The sequence below is a fragment of the Oncorhynchus kisutch genome, linkage group LG1 (genome assembly GCF_002021735.2).
Source record: "Oncorhynchus kisutch isolate 150728-3 linkage group LG1, Okis_V2, whole genome shotgun sequence".
NCBI lineage: Eukaryota > Metazoa > Chordata > Actinopteri > Salmoniformes > Salmonidae > Oncorhynchus > Oncorhynchus kisutch.
In genome coordinates, this window is record NC_034174.2 from 14,850,192 (window position 1) to 14,868,755 (window position 18,564).

The following is an 18,564-nucleotide window of genomic DNA, read 5'->3' on the forward strand; positions in this document are numbered from 1 at the left end:
GTTAATATTTAAGTGACATTTGCATTAAATCTGGGTTTTAAAACATGTTCCAATATAAAAAACAAAATGCCTCCAATGCAATTGATTCCTTGTGCCAATGTAAAAGAAGGGTAGGGAGCAGTAGGGTCTGTAGAATATTTATATGGTGTCATTTCATGAGGCTCTGAACAATACTGAGTGTTGCTGGCCTTTTACTGTGGTCAAACAGCTTAAAATGGGGTGCCTGGGCACTATACGGTACAAATATAGCACTGTACAGGAAAAACAATTATTTGTGCCAATGTAAAAGTGGGGCGGGGAAGATCTCAGTAGGGTCTGTAGAATCGCAGTGGAGAGGGTCAAAAGCTTCAAGTTCCTCTGTGTGCACATCACTGATGACCTGAAATGGTCCCTTCACACAAACAGTGTGGTGAAGGCGCAGCAGCGTCTCTTCAACCTCAGGAGGCTGAAGAAATTTGGCTAAGCCACCAGAGCCACGACCTGTTAACCCCGCTAACCATCTAGAAGGAGGAGACAGTAGAGGTGCATCAAAGCTGGGACCGAGAGACTGATAAACAGCATTTATCTCCAGGCCATCAGACTGTTAAACACTCACCATTAGCCGGCCTCCGCCCAATGCCCTGCCCTGAACCTTAGTAACTGTTACTAGCCGACTACAACTACCCTGCACCTTAGATACTGCTTTGTCCTATGTACATAGAGTCATTGAACACTGGTCACTTTCATAATGTTTACATACAGTGGGGCAAAAAAGTATTTAGTCAGCCACCAATTGTGCAAGTTCTCCCACTTAAAAAGATGAGAGAGGCCTGTAATTTTCATCATAGGTACACTTCAACTATGGCAGACAAAATGAGAAAAAAAATCCAGAAAATCACATTGTAGGATTTTTAATGAATTTATTTGCAAATTATGGTGGAAAATAAGTATTTTATTTCTGTTGACTGATTTCCTCATATGAACTGTAACTCAGTAACATCGTTGAAATTGTTGCTTGTTTTGTTTAAAAAAAAAATCTGTATAAACATATACTTATATACCGGACTCTAAGATTGCGCCTTCTGATATTTCTTCATTTCTTTCTTTTCACCTTTGGATTATGTTAGTATTATTTTGTATTGTTTTCTTGGTATTATTACTGCACCGTTGGAGCTAGAAACACAAGCATTTTGCTGCACCTGAGATAACGACTGCAATTCTGTGTACACAACCAATAAACTTTTCTTTGATTGGGTGTCATTTCATTGGGCTCTGAATAATACGGAGTGTTGCTGGGTATTTAGACCTAAGTCCCACATTAAATAATACCATATATAAATCCCACTGACCCTACGCCACTTTTACATCAGCACATGTAATAATTCTCTCTATAAGCCAATGTGTAATTTGTAGGCCTATAGGGTATTGCATTGGGACCAATAGAATGGGTGGAGTAGAAAGTGCTGCTGGGAATTCAGACCAGTACAAGATCAGTAGGGTCTGTAGAAGGTTTTAATTTACTCAACGTGTGCCACCTTATCTTATATAAAGTAGTAATTATCTTTAGTTTAAAATGTTGTAACATAATTGTTCCATTATACACTATGCAAAGCTGCCAAAAAAATTACTGATTTCGTATCGTACACATAGCGTTTTACCGCATAATTTTTATTTTGAAGGCTAAATCGGAAAACCGGAAATGTTAATGTTGTTGCAGGAACGCTAATGTTGCTGCCGTGACGCTAACCCTGGGCAGCACGCTACAGTCACCTGGGAGGATGAAACACCCGTGAAGCTCGCCAATGCATGGACAATTCTTATCAGTGGTGTAAAGTACTTTAGTAAAAATACTTTAAAGTACTACTTATGTCGTGTTTTGGGGGTATCTGTACTTTACTTTACCATTTATATTTTTGACAACTTTCACTTTACTACATTTCCTAAAGAAAATAATGTACGTTTTACTCCATACATCTTCCCTGACACCCAAAAGTACTCGTTACATTTTGAATGCTTGGCAGGACAGGAAAATTGTCAAATTCACGCACTTATCAAGAGAACATCCCTGGTCATAAGTATTGCCTCTGATCTAGCGGACTCACTAAATACACATGCTTCGTTAGTAAATTATTTCTTAGTGTTGGAGTGTGCCCCTGGCTATCCGTAAATAATTTTTAAAAACAAGAAAACGGAGCTGTCTGTCTGGTTTGCTTAATATAAGAAATTAGAAATTATTTATACTTTCACTTTTAATACTTAAATATATTTTAGCAATTACATTTACTTTTGATACTTACGTATATTTAAAACTAAATACTTTCGACATTTACTCAAGTAGTATTTTACTGGGTGACTTCCACTTTTACTTGATTCATTTTCTATCAAGGTATCTATACTTTTACTGAAGTGTGACAATTGGGTACTTTTCCCACCACAGTCACAGAATTTCTAAACCCAGAGGCGCAACATCGCGAGACTTCCGGGAACGCTTACTAAACAGACCACACCGGGTTTGGACTTTGAGAAGTCAATGACAGAAGTGAACAATTCGTCCTTGGTTGTTAATTTTCTCGAAATCTAAAGGCACAACCTAGATTCGAGACAATGTCTTAAGTAGTTGAACATATTACTCCAACCTCGTGAAAATGACCAACTTACACGTTTTCATTTTCGTAAAAACAGCTGTCGAAAGACTACCTTCGATTTGAAGGCATGCACATGCGCAGTTTGGCGCGAGAGACCTTTTGACGTGTTTCGTCGCATGAGCTTTGCTTGCCAACATCGCCATGACATCGCCTACAAGTGTGATCGGGAATTTCTATTGGAGAATCAGTTTTAGCCTATCTTCATAGTGTACCAAATATTTTTATAACTAACTCAAGATAGAGCCTGTCGTTTCCAGTGGGAGCATAAAAATCATAGTGGGCAGAACAAGCAAGGAGGTGGGCAGAGCCAAGCACGAGTTAGCGAGATCCTATTGGCGCGTTCTAGCATAATTAGCATATTTCCGTTTGGGAACTACTACTCTGTGAAGTGCGCGTGTGCAATCACTAAATTCGCCCTTGCAATGCCTCGAAAGAACGCTTTTTTTGTATTACTTTGGCAAAGGGTAAAGTCAACCAAACTTAGTCCACTCTATTCATAACAGACTCTTGTTTTGGAAAAGGAAAACTGTATTGAGATTAAATGTTTCATTGATGAGAGAATTTGCAGAAAGTCTGCCAAAATCCATCTCGCTCCATCTTCTCTCACTGACAGCCACTGGGCATCCTCTCATCTCATCACACCGGATGCTTCACATTTATACATCCGGTGAAATATCTAATTGTGACAGTAAGGTCTTTGTGACTGTTTTCTAACTGTACTGTCTTTGACTCAGTGGCATGGACGGCGATGGCAGGACTTCGAAATAATTCTTTACACATTACCTGGGATGAATGTCAACAGTTTAAAATCCATCCATCTCGTTCATCTGCATTAATCTGAACACAGGTGAACATATTGTGTTGGTTACCTGCCTAGTGCCTACCTGGTATTTGCTGTGACCTCTACATTTCTTTGAAATCAGTGTAGATGAAGAAAAGGAGACCAGGAAATGAAGTCTCTTTAGATGCAATCTTGGCCTAGTAATGCAATACTATTCAGCTGGTCAAATCTCTGTGATAAACAAAGACTAAGTAATTACCAGGCGAGTAATAAGACTACTTTCATCTTCCACAGAGTTACGTTTTAAAAGTTATAATAGGTCAGGCTACTGAATAACTGACCAGTTCCTAAATGTTCCATCTTATGAAACTGTGGCAACATGCAAGGTTTGCGGATCCTGTTTTGAAGCTGACAGCTGATTGGACAAACAGATGATAACTGCCTCACACCATTGATGATCATCTATACAACATTAATTCTGGAGACCTTAAAGCTATAGAGAGCTTTAGTCTCAGAGACGGTCCAAAAATCAACCGCTCACCACTAGCCCTTCTAGGTTTGCAGAACTAAAATAATTGAATAAGTGTAACTGACGTACCCAGGAAGCTCCCTGGTCAGCGTTCAACACCATAGTGCCATCCAAGCTCGTCACCAAGCTTGGGACCCTGGGACTGAACACCTCCCTCTGCAACTGGATCCTGTACTTCCTGACTGGCCAACCGTGGGGGTTGAGAATAGGCAACAACACCTCTGCCATGCTGACCTTCAACAAGGAGGCTCCGCAGGGTTGTGTACTCCTCCTGTACTCCTTTTTTTCCCCACAAGTGTGTGGCCACACACACGACTCCAACTCCATCAAGTTTGCTGACAACCTGATGGTGGTAGGCCTGATCACCAACAGCGATGAGACAGCCTACGGGGCGAAGGTCAGAGAACTGTCAGGACAACATTCTCTCCCTTAATGTCAAGATGACCAAGGAGCTGATCGTGGACTACAGGAAACAGGGCGGTTGAGCTGCACCATTGAGAGCACTGGTTGTATCACCATCTGATATGGCAACTGCACCACCTGCAACTGGAAAGCTCTACAGAGTGTGGTGCGGACCGTCCGGCGCATCACTGTGGGGCTATCTCCCATCCATCCAGGACATACATGCCAGGCGATGTCTGAGAAAGGCCCCAAAAATAGCCAAAGACTCCAACCACCCAAGACATGGACAGTTCTCCATGCTCTTGTCTGGCAGGAGGTACCGGTGCATCAAGGCTCAGACAAAACAGACTATCCCCTGGCGTTAAGACTGTTAAATGTTGAGGGGTGGCAGGTAGCCTAGTGGTTAGTGTGTTGAACTAGTAACCGAAAGGTTGCAAGATCGAATCCCTGAGCTAACAAGGTACAAATCTGTCGTTCTACCCCTGAACAAGGCAGTTAACCCACTGTTCCTAGGCCGTCATTGAAAATAAGAATTTTGTCATAGCACGCAATGACTACATCAAGCTTGTGACTAGAAATATTTGATGTATTTGCTCTGCCCAATAGAAATGAATGGTAAGTAATGTATTGTGTCATTTTAGAGTCACTTTTATTGTTAATAAGTATATAATATGTTTCTAAACACTGATACATTCATGTGGATGATACCATGTTTATGGATAATGCTGAATGAATCATGAATAATGACGAGTGAGTAAGTTAGTGGCATAAATTCACTTTGTGGAATACACATATGTGGACACTCCTTCAAATTAGTGGCTTCGGCTAATTTAGCCACCTGTTGCTGACAGGCGTATAAAATCGAGCTCACAGCCATGCAATCTCCATAGATAACATTGGCTGTAGAATGGCCCGTAATGAAGAGCTCAGTGACTTTCAACTTGGTACCGTGCTAAGATTCCACCTTAACAAGTCAGTTTGTAAAATTTCTGCCCTGCTAGAACTGTCATGATCAACTGTAAATGCTCCTATTGTGAAGTGGAAACGTTTCAGAGCAACAATGGCTCCACCGCGAAGTGGTAGGCCACACAAGCTCACAGAATGGGAGAGCAGTGCTGAAGAGCGTAAAAATCTTCTGTCGTTGAATGCGACACTCACAGTTCCAAACTTACTCTGGAAGCAACGTCAGCACAAGAACTGTTTGTCGGGAGCTTCATGAAATGGGTTTCCATGGCTGAGCAGCCACACACAAGCAAGCCTAAGATCACCATGCGCAATGCCAAGCATCGGCTGGAGTGGCGTAAAGCTTGCCGCTAAACGCGTTCTCTGGAGTGATAAATCACACTTCAGCATCTGGCAGTCCAACAAACAAAAATCTGAGTTTGGCAGATGCCAGGAGAACGCTACCTGCCGAATGCATAGTGCTAACTGTAAAGTTTGGTGGAGGAATAATGGTCTGGGGCTGTTTTTCATGGTTCAGGCTAGGCCCCTTAGTTCCAGTGAAGGGAAATCTTAACGCTACAGCAAACAATCACATTTTAGATGATTCTGTGCTTCCAACTTTGTGGCAACAGTTTGGGCAAGGCCCTTTCCTGTTTCAGCATGACAATAGCAAAAAGCGAGGTCCATACAGAAATGGTTTGTCGAGATCGGTGTTGAAGAACTTCACTGGCCTGCACAGAGCCCTGACCTCAACCCCATTGAACACCTTTGGAATGAATTGGATGCCCGACTGCAAGCCAGGCCTAATCGCCCAACATTAGTGCCCAACCTCACTAATGCTCGTGGCTGAATGGAAGCAAGTCCCTGCAGCAATGTTCCAACATCTAAGTGGAAAGCCTTCCCAGAAGAATGGAGGCTGTTATAGCAGCAAAGGGGGACCAACTCCATATTAATGCCCATGATTTTAGAATGAGATGGTCCACAAGCATGTGTCCACATACTTTGACATCTAGTGTATAATATACCCCCCTCCAAAATGCTACCCTCTCCTGTTATTGTAATGGTGAGAGGTTAGCATGTCTCGGGGTATGATATTTGTGCGTCTGTAACTTTCTTACCCATCATTATTCACGATTAATTCAGGATTATCAGTAATCATAGTAGCATCCACATTAATATAAGTGTTTAGAAACATATTCTATTCTTATTTGCAATAAAAGTGACTCCAAAATGACACAATACATTATTTACCACTCATTTCTGAAACTCAACAGCAAATGCATCCAACAAATTTGTAGAGTCACAAGCTTGGTGTAGTCATTGTGTGCTATGAATATGGGACCAAATTTTTACCTTTTTACTACACATCTATGTGAATTTGTCTCAATACTTTGGTCCCCTGAAAGGGGGGGGGTTAGACTACGTACAAAAAGTGCTATAGATTCTAAACGGTTTACCCAATATGGGTGAAAATACCCGCAAATGAAAGCTGACAGTCTGCACTTTAACCATAGTCATTGTTCGTATCATTTCAAAAGAGCCAAAACAAAAACACAAGTGTCACAATTCTTTTGGAGCTCACTGTTCATCCACTTTCTTTTTTTTTACACATATAAACCCACCTCATCCACTCCAGTAAGGTACTGGCGCTGATCTGTATATACAGTGCATTCGGAAAGTATTCAGAACTCTTGACTTTTTCCACATTTTGTTACGTTATAGCCTTATTCTCAAATTGTTTAAATAGTTTTTTCCCCCTAATCAATCTACACACAATAGCCCATAATGACAAAGCAAAAAATGGTTTTTAGAATTTTTTGCAAATGTATTAAAAACAAAACACTGAAATACCACATTTACATAAGTATTCAGACCCTTTAGTCAGTACTTTGTTGAAGAACCTTTGGCAGCGATTACAGCCTTGAGTCTTAGGAATGACGCTACAAGCTTGGCACATCTGTATTTGGGGAGTTTCTCCAATTCTTCTCTGTAGATCCGCTCAAGCTTTGTCAGGTTGGATGGGGAGTGTCATAGCACAGCTATTTTCAGGTCTTTCCAGAGATGTTCGATCAGGTTCTGGCTGGGCCACTCAAGGACATTCAGAGACTTGTCCTGAAGCCACTCCTGCATTGTCTTGGCAGTGTACCGAGGGTCGTTGTCCTGTTGGAAAGTCAACCTTCGCCCCAGTCTGAGGTCCTGAGCACCCTAGAACAGGTTTTCATCAAGCATCTCTGTACTTTGCTCTGTTCATCTTTCACTCGATCCTGTCTCCCAGTCCCTGCCGCTGAAAAACATCCCCACAGCATAATGCTGCCACCACCATGCTTCGCCTTAGGGATGGTGCCAGATTCCCTCCAGACGTGACGCTTGGCATTCAGGCTAAAGGGTTTCATCAGACCAGAGAATCTTGTTTCTCATGGTCTGAGTCCTTTAGGAGCCTTTTAGCAAACTTCAAGCGGGCTGTCATGTGCCTTTTACTGAAGAGTGGCTTCTGTCTTTGCGATTACCATATAGGCCTGATTGCTGGAGATGGTTGTCCTTCTGGAAGGTTCTCCCATCTCCACAGAGGAACTCTGGGACTCTATCAGAGCTCACCTCCCTGACCAAGACCCTTCTCCCCCGTTTGCTCAGTTTGGCCAAGTGGCCAGCTCTAGGAAGAGTCTTGGTGGTTCCAAACTTCTTCCATTTAAGAATGATGGAGGCCACTGTTTTCTTGGGGACCTTCAATGCTGCAGAAATGTTTTGGTACCCTTCCCCAGATCTGTGCCTCAACACAATCCTGTCTCGGAGCTCTACGGACAATTCCTTCATCCTCACGGCTTGGTTTTTGCTCTGACGTACACTGTCAACTGTGGGACCTTATATAGACAGGTGTGTTGCTTTCCAAATCATGTCCAATCAATTGAATTTACCACAGGTGGACTCCTGCTCAAGGATGAGCAATGGAAACAGGATGCACCTGAGCTCAATTTCGAGTCTCATAGCAAAGGGACTGAATACTTGTGTCAATAAGGTATCTTATTTGTAATACATTTGCAATGTATTCCGTGCTTCTACACCTGCATTGCTTGCTGTTTGGGGTTTTAGGCTGGGTTTCTGTACAGCACTTTGAGATATCAGCTGATGTACGAAGGGCTATATAAATAAATTTGATTTGATTTGATTTGAATAATGTCTAAAAAAACTGTTTTCACTTCGTCATTATGGGTTATTGTGCGTAGATCAATGACGAAAATGTTTTATTTCATCCATTTTAGAACAAAGTTGTAACGTAACAAAATGTGGACAAGGTCAAGGGGTCTGAATACTTTCCGAATGCACTGTACTTGCATTCTCGTGTTCTTTAACTCTCATCGTAGTTCTTGTGTGGCTTTTATTCTAACTTTCATGTTTTATCCTATTTTTTCTATGATTTTCACTGCATCGTTAGGAAAGAACTCTCAAGGTAAGAATTTCACTGTACACCTGTTGTTTCCTGTGTGCACGTGGCAAATAAACGTTGAAACTTGAACTCGTGATCTATCCAGTTGTTCTACCCGAACAAAGCCTCCCATCCCGTGTGTGTGTGTGTGCTTTACTCAGACAGTGTAACACTGCTTTTACAGACGTAATTTAAGTCTTTGTACAAAATGTACAAGAAGTGTTAGACACATGGAAAAGCAACATACATTGAAAACACTCAACGTAAAAAATAAAAAAAAAGCCAGGTGTTTTTTGGTGCTAAAATTACACTCACTTATTGCTGCAGCGAGTTGGGCTAGGAAAACACAGGAGACATCAACATAACTATACTAAATTAACGAAATAGCTGAAATCTGGTTTCCCACCACTGTCACAGTACCACCATTTGAAAAAGGCAAGGGCTATGCCTAAAGAGTGAGGCTTAGTGTACTCTCATGTTCAAATCTGGCAAAAGTCAAATAAATACATAAATACTACTATGCATTTGTAAATCACAGAGCCATGGCAGAGCATAGTCATATGGCTGAATGTGTACTGTCATTTTCTGTAGTACAGAGGGTCATCTTGGTTGTCACCTGGTAGTAGGGCAAGGCTGCAGAAATAGAAGAGGCTCAGTCTGGTGAATATGGACATGACAGAAAATGGTAGCTTCGAAAAATAAATGGTACTCAGCCTCTGCAAGGCAGAACTAAAAATGAACCAAACACTAATACATTTTTTCTTATTTTTTTAAGCAAAAATAATTAGGTTTATGTAGAAACAAGCGATGTTTTGCATTTGGATATTATCCTCTCCTTTAAAAGAGTTAAAGTTTTAAAAAAGAAATACAAATGAGTATAAACTCCTCCCATTACACCCAGATTAAATGTAGGCCGATGTTGGTGACAAAAAAACGAAGAATACCTGGGGAGAGCTCACAATGGAGATACTATAGATAATAACATACATATAAAATATACAATCTGAAATATATTTTATATATATTAAATTGTGTTAGGGTTAAATACTTCAAAACATTAGGGTGGGATGTCTGCTAATTTTCCTTCTGAAATTCTATTATATATAAAATCATAGGAAAGTAAAGCAAAACAAATTAATCAACGGACAAACAAATGTGGGAAAATGGTAACTAAGCAACAGATGGCAGCCTCGTCCCCTCACCCCACCCCTACCCAGGGTGCACCAGCACGGGTGCTGAGGCCTGCCTGGCTGTACAGCGCAGTGAAACATACCTTACATCTTAGCTCATTTTATACGTACAGTCGTGATCAAGGCACAGGGATCTTCTACAAGTAATGTTTTGTTCAATAAAGTTGTACAAAATAATACATTTTACAGTCTGTACAAGAATAATAGTCCAGCAGTAAAATAAAGAGACAGACAGACTGAATGCTCGGAGGCTGGGAGACAGGAGAGGTGGCAGGGATGTGTAGGTGGCAGGGACAGGGATGTGTAGGGGTAAGTGATGAGGGCAGGACTCTCTCTCTCTGTGTGTGTGTGTGTGTGTGTGTGTGCGTGTGTGTGCATGTCATGTCTGTCCTTTGCTCCCTCAACTTTTTATTTCCGTGTGTTGTGGTTATTCTTTCCTTGTTAAATAAAGTCGGTCTACAATCCCCAGGTGTGGAAAATAGTTCCGTGTTTTGTGAGCTGGAGTCTGGTAGCAGTGAGAAGGGAGGTAGAAGGGAGGGGGAAGGGAGGTAGAAGGGAGGGGGAAGGGAGGGAGAAGGTAGGGAGAAGGTAGGGAGAAGGGAGGTAGAAGGGAGAGGGAAGGGAGGGAGAAGGGAGATAGAAGGGAGGGAGAAGGGAAGGGGAAGGGAGGTAGAAGGGAAGGAGAAGGGAGGGGGAAGGGAGGGGGAAGGGAGGTAGAAGGGAGAAGGGAGAGGGAAGGGAGATAGAAGGGAACGAGAAGGGAGGGGAGGTAGAAGGGAGGGGGAAGGGAGGTAGAAGGGAGGGGGAAGGAGAATAGACGGGGTGATTTGGGAGGTAGGAAACAGGGTTAAATGGTGCACAAAGGCAGATCACACACACAGTGTACACCAACACACAACATGGGGAACTAACAAACTTAAAAGTTGGCTTGTGTTATTACAGGAATATATAATATATATAATATATATTATATATATATATATATACACACACATATATAAATATCTATATATATATCTATATATCTATATATCTATATATCTATATATATATATATATATATATATATATATATATATATATATATATATAGCTTGTATTTTTTTGCACTGCATGACGTTCACTGTATACATGAATTCATGTATTATATGTTGAGATTTTCCTCATTGATTCCAGAAAAGCAAGTCATGTGACAGTCTTGTGTCCGAGTCACACTCAGTTCTACATGCATCTATCCATCCATCCATCCCCAGGCAGAACGTGCTCACAACCCGCTTCTTTATTGGTTACATTCCTCCATTGTTCCTTCCCAGAGCCGTCTTCAGGGTACTGTACATACTGCATCTCTCCAGGACATCTCTTGCCAGAGTAACTGAAGACTGTGTGTGTGTGTGTGTGTGTGTGTGTGTGTGTGTGTGTGTGTGTGTGTGTGTGTGTGTGTGTGTGTGTGTGAGGAATATTTCCAAGTAGAAGAATGAATGTGAGACACTGAAAATGAGAGAGGGTTTCCTTGCGTTTGTTTTTGAGAGCGAGAGTGCGCGAGGAAAAAAGCCACGGATTGCACATTGCAGTCCTGAGCACAGTTTCAAAGTGCAGTGGCGCGTTCAGCAGTCCTGGTTTGTTACAGGTACAGTACTGTGTTTAGGAGTCTGTTGGTTTGTTACAGGTACAGTACTGTGTTTAGGAGTCTGTTGGTTTGTTACAGGTACAGTACTGTGTTTAGGAGTCTGTTGGTTTGTTACAGGTACAGTACTGTGTTTAGGAGTCTGTTGGTTTGTTACAGGTACAGTACTGTGTTTAGGAGTCTGTTGGTTTGTTACAGGTACAGTACTGTGTTTAGGAGTCTGTTGGTTTGTTACAGGTACAGTACTGTGTTTAGGAGTCTGTTGGTTTGTTACAGGTACAGTACTGTGTTTAGGAGTCTGTTGGTTTGTTACAGGTACAGTACTGTGTTTAGGAGTCTGTTGGTTTGTTACAGGTACAGTACTGTGTTTAGGAGTCTGTTGGTTTGTTACAGGTACAGTACTGTGTTTAGGAGTCTGTTGGCTGCACTGTCACTTTCTTACTTTGAAACACAACGTCCCCAGGAGAAGGTGTTTGTTTTTCAGGATGGAAGGGGAGGGCTGGTTGAGTGACGAGGGGACTAACTGATCAAGGATAGGCAGAACACTGGGAGTCTCTCCTCCCACTCACATCACAAGAGCTCATATTGTCGTAGGTGCATCCTCTGAATGATGTCTCGACAGTCGTTAAAGACGCGCCGGATGTTTTCAGTGTCCACTGCGCAGGTGAAATGGGGATAACAATAGTGCCTTCCATCTCCACTGGCTGTGCTGATCCTCTGAAAAGGCCACACAGAAGAGAAGGGATTCATTATCACATATGGTTGTGTGCATATTGGCCTGACTTCTATACACATTTGGTGCTACTACAGTCTCAAAATATGCTGGGTTTCTTACACAAAAAGGTAAACAAAAAAGTGACTAGACATTCATGAATGTACCAGAAACTCATCACGTATGAAGTACTTTGCCCTTGTGACACGAGGATCCTCCCCTGGCTCTGGTGTTGCTGGTTGGGAAGGACAGAGACATCAAACCCAGTGGACATCAGTTATATACCAGCATCTGTTTAATCTGTTTCATCACTGTTACCAGACATTTTCATTTCCATCAGTAAAATAATCCATGTTAACAAGATTCATTCTTCACCAGAGAAGAGTTCGCAAAGTGATCCGAAGTGTTCAAAGTTATATTATTACAATTGTTACATTTACAGATAAACTTGAAACGTTTCCAGTCTTGAATAGTTCCAGTAGAGAGTTGCTCAGCAGTATTACGGTTTCCCTTACCATCATCTGGTGTAGTGTAGCGCCCAAACTCTGGGAAGTACTCTTCAATTTTAGATTTCCCCGCAAGCACCTTCTCTGCTAGCAGATCCTGTTTGTTCAGGAAGAGAATGACAGAAATGGTCCGCAGCCACCTGAGGAGAGAAACAACAACAAAGGGAGTTGAAGTGGATGTATTCAAATCAATGACATTTTAAATTAGCATAAAAAGGTCAACAATCCATATCGGCAACTGCTGTGGTTGGGAATCACACAAAACAACAGTATGTCAAGGACAGGAGTGGCTTTGTAAGTGGGAGAGAACTGAAAGTGGTAGAGGCCAGAGAGGTCTTGCCTGTTGTTCCAGATGTTCTTGAAGAGGTTGAGGGCCTCCTGCAGCCGGTTGGTCTGATTGTCTTCCCGGATCACCATGTTGTAGCTGCTACTGGCTACCACAAAGATAATGGCTGTCACATCTGGAGGGACAGACAGACAAGGAGATAACCACCACTGGGTTAGACATGATACTGGACATGGATGTGAAGGTGGATGTATCACATGCCATTTGCTTATACACTAATTGGAGGTAGAAATACAACAGCATTAGATGGTGCAGAGACCTTACCATTAAAACACTGAATCCACTTTCGGCGTTCATCCCTCTGACCTCCAACATCAAACATACTGGGAGTGGAGAAAAGACAATGAGAGTTACTTGCTGCCCAATACATCCACTGATAACAAGTAGTAGAAACACAGAGGGATCAACAGTTAACTAGGGTATTCATCTTGAAGAAAAATGGCTGCCATTTCAAACTCACTGAAAATTGACTTTGTCTACTTGGAATCTTGTCTCAAAAATCCCCGATGTCAGTACTCTGCATCTCAACAGGTCCTGATCAGTAGGAGAGTAGTCACTCTGCTTCACAATTTCAATCTTTTCTAGAAAGCTGTAAAAGAGGATTACACATTTATTGACAGATATTAAAGGACACAATATGATATTTATAGAGTATATTGTGCATACAACTGACAGAAATACATAATTAGTACTATACCCAAATGGACAATACTCCAAGAAATATAACAATATTCTTCATTCATGAGAGACAGATGACCGAAACCCACACAGTAGCCAGAATTACCAAACATCAGCCTACCAACTCTGAAACATTCTCAAACCAGAACTATTGTCAAATACCAAAACCTCACTGGGTGCTGCATTTGAGACATTAGATTTGTGTTATCTGTCTGTGAATTCAGCCAACTACATGTTTCACCATACATTTCCTGTCTAACTAATCAGACTGTAAACATTCTCAAGATGGCACTAGCTAGCGGTCATTCTGCCACTTGGCAAATTCCAAACCAGGCAGATTGAGACTCGGGGAGGGACTTTAGTCTCCAACCAGTAAAGCAAAAAGATAACACTTCCACAACCGACCAGCAGAGGGGTGTATTTATTCTCCACAGCCAGATCAGAGGTTTGCAGTGTGAGTCACCAGCTGTTTGCTCTGTCAGACACTAGTCACTGGAGCTGCTGCTGTAGTAGTAATAGTGAGTGGGGGACTCTGTAAATGTTATATGCCTATAGTTGAACCATTAAATATGTCTACGCTGAATTTAGAGAGCTTATGACTGACTGATGTGACTTGTGGCCAGCCAGCAGATGGATCGGATCCGCCCCTCCCTCTTTTTCTACATGTGAACCTGTACCCTAAGTGTGGACTGCCGTCATTGGTCCAGTCTACTGGGCAGAATGGTGTGACAAGCCCAACCTCACACCATGGTCATAGGCTACACATTTCAATATTAGAGAGGTATTCTGTGTCTGTCGTCCCAACAGTCAAATATTATTATTTGTTTGTTTGTTTTTTTACCTTTATTTAACTAGGCAAGTCAGTTAAGAACAAATTCTTATTTTCAATGACGGCCTAGGAACAGTGGGTTAACTGCCTGTTCAGGGGCAGAACAACAGATTTGTACCTTGTCAGCTCGGGGGTTTGAACTTGCAACCTTCCGGTTACTAGTCCAACGCTCTAACCACTAGGCTACCCTGCCGCCACAATACTGCATTTCAGACTGCTGTCTGAAATGAAGGGAAAACAGCTAAATTCCACAGTGAAGTGCAGTGATTCAGGGCATTACTGAAGATCCCCATGGAGACCAATAAACTTTGATTTGATTGGAGACTAGCTGTAGGAATGTGAGGCCTGGTAACCCGTCTCATGTCCAGAACCCCAACATGGACAATCAGTGTGCTGCCTGGCTGCCTCTCAGGGAAGAGGTATATAACCCTCTGATATACTAGGAATGTGACACACTGGTGTGAAATGTGACCAGAGGCCTGCAGGTCACACACAGAGAGAGGAGGGGGCTGGCTGGCTGGCTGGCTGGCAGGCAGGCAGGCAAACATTCACATAGACAGACATTCACATAGACAGACATGCTTCATGCTCACACACGCACTCATGCGCAGAGTCAGCTAGCTACCACCTCCCTCTTGGGGCTGAGTGGCAAGGCTGTTCTCATACCACAACTGCTCTGATGTGCCCACGGATCCAGTCCAAATACATATCTCAATTTTAGAATTTCTCCCTATTAATAGAGCTAGTCCTATAATAACCCTTCCCCAGTAGTCAGACTGAATAATGATGTAGAAACACTAACCTGGTGTGCTTTTATTGGTGGCAGACTGACGTGTTTTTATATTTTCTTTAACTAGTTTGGTGATCTCAAAAGTATTTCTGGGATGTAGTCTGTGTCCATTTGTCCAGCACTGGTAAATGGAAATGTAACTTACCACCCCAGCCTTTGAGTTTTCCAGTAATGTCAGTTTCTTTAACTTTATATTTAACTTGAAGTAACAATAGCCTAAGTTTAATAACAGAGACATGTTCTACAAAGCAGGCTACAATGTGGCATAATTTAACAGCTCTGGGGCATAGCTCCCAAAATCTTACAAGACAACACACACACACTGAATCATGTGAATTATATAACAATGATTATTTGTTTACATTTTCCACCAAAGAAAATATATGGGATCTACTGATGCCAACTGATAACATTGTACAGTCATGGGTCAAGTTCACCTCGAACTAAAACCCCGTAAAATACATCATTTAAAAAAAGGTCAGAATTTTGAGGCATTGTCCTCTCACGATTTTCTATTTTCAACAAAGCGTTAAACACATTCTGGTTTGTACAAAATGGGTTTAGTACAACATGGGTTTGCTTATTGTTGGTTAAGAGTCCTAATTATTTTTCTACTTCCGATGAAAGACGTGTAAGGAGCATTTCTAAATGTTTCCCTACATCTCAATGTCATCCACTGCATATCTGGACTTGTTTCTCAGCCGTCCCCCAGCCTGTAACTGATCCACCACACATTGTTAGAGAAAAGACAACTCCGAGCCAGCCTTTCCAATAGATAATAATATTCCACTGCTAGTGAGCAGGGTCATGGCGGTGTTTGCTAGCTGAGCACATGCGCAGAAAGAGACATGTGACCATGTCAAGATGCTAGATCAGGAACAGAGAGTGGACCTGGAACATACATGGATACATTGATACAGAGATTAACCATGCAAGTCTACCATGCAAGTCTACCATGCAAGTCTACAAGTCTATCACTTTTGTAATACATTTGAAACGTGGCTTAATACATATTCCTTGAATATGAATGTCCTGATCCTAATCTTTACAAAAATGTTGATTACAGATTGTAAATAGTATGATAATGAAACCCATTACATTGGATCATCATTATTATAACTACATTAAATATATTATTGCAAACCACCCACTATTTCACTATCCCTAACATCCCTCCGTATTTAAAGACACACACATACACACACAGAAGACGCTCTGACACAGAAGAGAGGGAGAAAGGGAGAAAAGAGAGAGAAGACATTACAGAGCTGCTCCAAAAATAGCTCCCTGGCGCCCTGGCCTCCAGCTGGGTTGTTATGGTGACAGAACCACAGGCGCTATAAATAGACTATCAGCTCCAAATCTTTAGTGACTGGAGTGGGGCCAGAGAGAGGGAGAGACAGACACAGAAAAGAAAGAGGAGAGAGAGAGAGAGAAAGAGGCAGGGAAAGAAGAAAATAGGGGGAGGGAAACGTGGAGAGAGACCAGCAAAGGGGAGGGTGAGAGCCCCCCCCCCCAAAAAAGGGCTGTTGAGCACAGAATGCTGGAAGTAGAGAGGGAAATGGGTGACAGGCTCTAAACAGCAGAGCATTCTAGAAATAACAACTGTCTGTCAACACGGGCTCTAAACAGGAGAGCATTCTAGAAATAACAACCGTCTGGGATCGCAACAATGTAACTACGTACGCAGACCAGGGGTGTATTCATTAGTCGGAATCTGTTTTGCAACGGACACGTTTGCGGTTTACTCTGCAAACCAAACTGAAGCAAACAGAGCAAGTGGGACGAAACCGGGAGGGACCTACCTGAATTTGTCCAGCTGCACGGTCGTAACACTGTAGTGCGTCTCACAATTTTCATGGAGTGTATCCATTAGTCTCGTTTTCGTTACAAAACATTTCGTAACAGAAAATGTTTTGCAATGGAATCCGACTAATGAATACACCCCAGGAAAGTTGCAAGACGCGCTACAATGCTATGGCCATGCACCTGGAACCAACAACTGTTTATCTATTCTCACGCTGGAAATGCAGTCAGCTAGATAAATAGGGAGGATTTTATGTGTGCAGTGTGTGCGACTACACGAAAATACCCACACACAAACTCAGGCCTTTCAGTTTGAAAAGCCCCCTTTTACGCTCTCCACCAACCCTGTTTCCAGTGAAACCTCTCACCCTCCCTCTCTCTCTTTGCCTCCCTCTCTCCCTCATGTGATGACTCCTTTCCTGCAGAGACACTACTACAAACTGGATGGGGAGAGAGAAAGAGAGAGAATGGGAGAGAAGAGTTTACCAAGTGAACAATGTATAGCAGAAAAGTCAAGATAGTGTGGCTTTGAGAGAAAGTAGAACTGACAGGCCAGACTGAATGGTCTATAGCTCCGTTGATACATATGTCAGTGGTTAGTCGGCTAGGCCAGGGGTTCTCAAACTGGGGTCGCGGAGGTACTGCAGCAGGTCAACGGCCAGATCTAAAGAATATTTAGTCACATTGTTTACGTTTCATGAAAAACATGACTAATAACAACAGATTTAATGAATGTTGGCCAAGGGATCCTTGGAATAAGTTGAGGGTGTAATATAGTACAATGTAATATTATTGTGTTATCTAAAATGTATGTTCTTAACCCTGGGCAAAATGGGACTGGGAGGCTCACAAGGATATTGGTATCCACAGTACTCTACCAATTATACATTTTAGAACTTAATACTTATTGTATTGCCCTAAAACATTTTTGATTTTATAATTACATAAATGCACTGTAATTTAAGCTTTAAACCTGCAAAATGTGTAGAATTACAGGACATGAGCTTTAAAGCTGCAACAACAACAAAAATCTCTGGACTATACTTTTTTGAAGAGCAGGAAATTAGCTTGAAAACTGCACACATTTCTCTCCAATGCCAGGAGGTGGGCCTTTAAGGAGTGGGTTGAGTCACTGATGTGATCTTCCTATCTGGGTTGCCCCCCCCCCCCCCCCCTTTGGGTTGTGCTGTGGCGGAGATCTTTGTGGGCTATACTCGGCCTCGTCTCAGGATGGTAAGTTGGTGGTTGAAGATATCCCTCTAGTGGTGTGGGGGCTGTGCTTTGGCAAAGTGGGTGGGGTTATATCCTTCCTGTTTGGCCCTGTCCGGGGTTATCATCAGATGGGGCCACAGTGTCTCCTGACCCCTCCTGTCTCAGCCTCCAG

At 42.2% G+C, this 18,564-nt stretch overlaps 1 pseudogene; it reads right to left on the reverse strand.

Annotated features, from left to right (window-relative positions):
* Positions 1-8,594: 8,594 nt before the first annotated feature.
* Positions 8,595-18,564, reverse strand: part of LOC109898982 (guanine nucleotide-binding protein G(s) subunit alpha-like) — a 48,270-nt pseudogene continuing 38,300 nt past the window's right edge.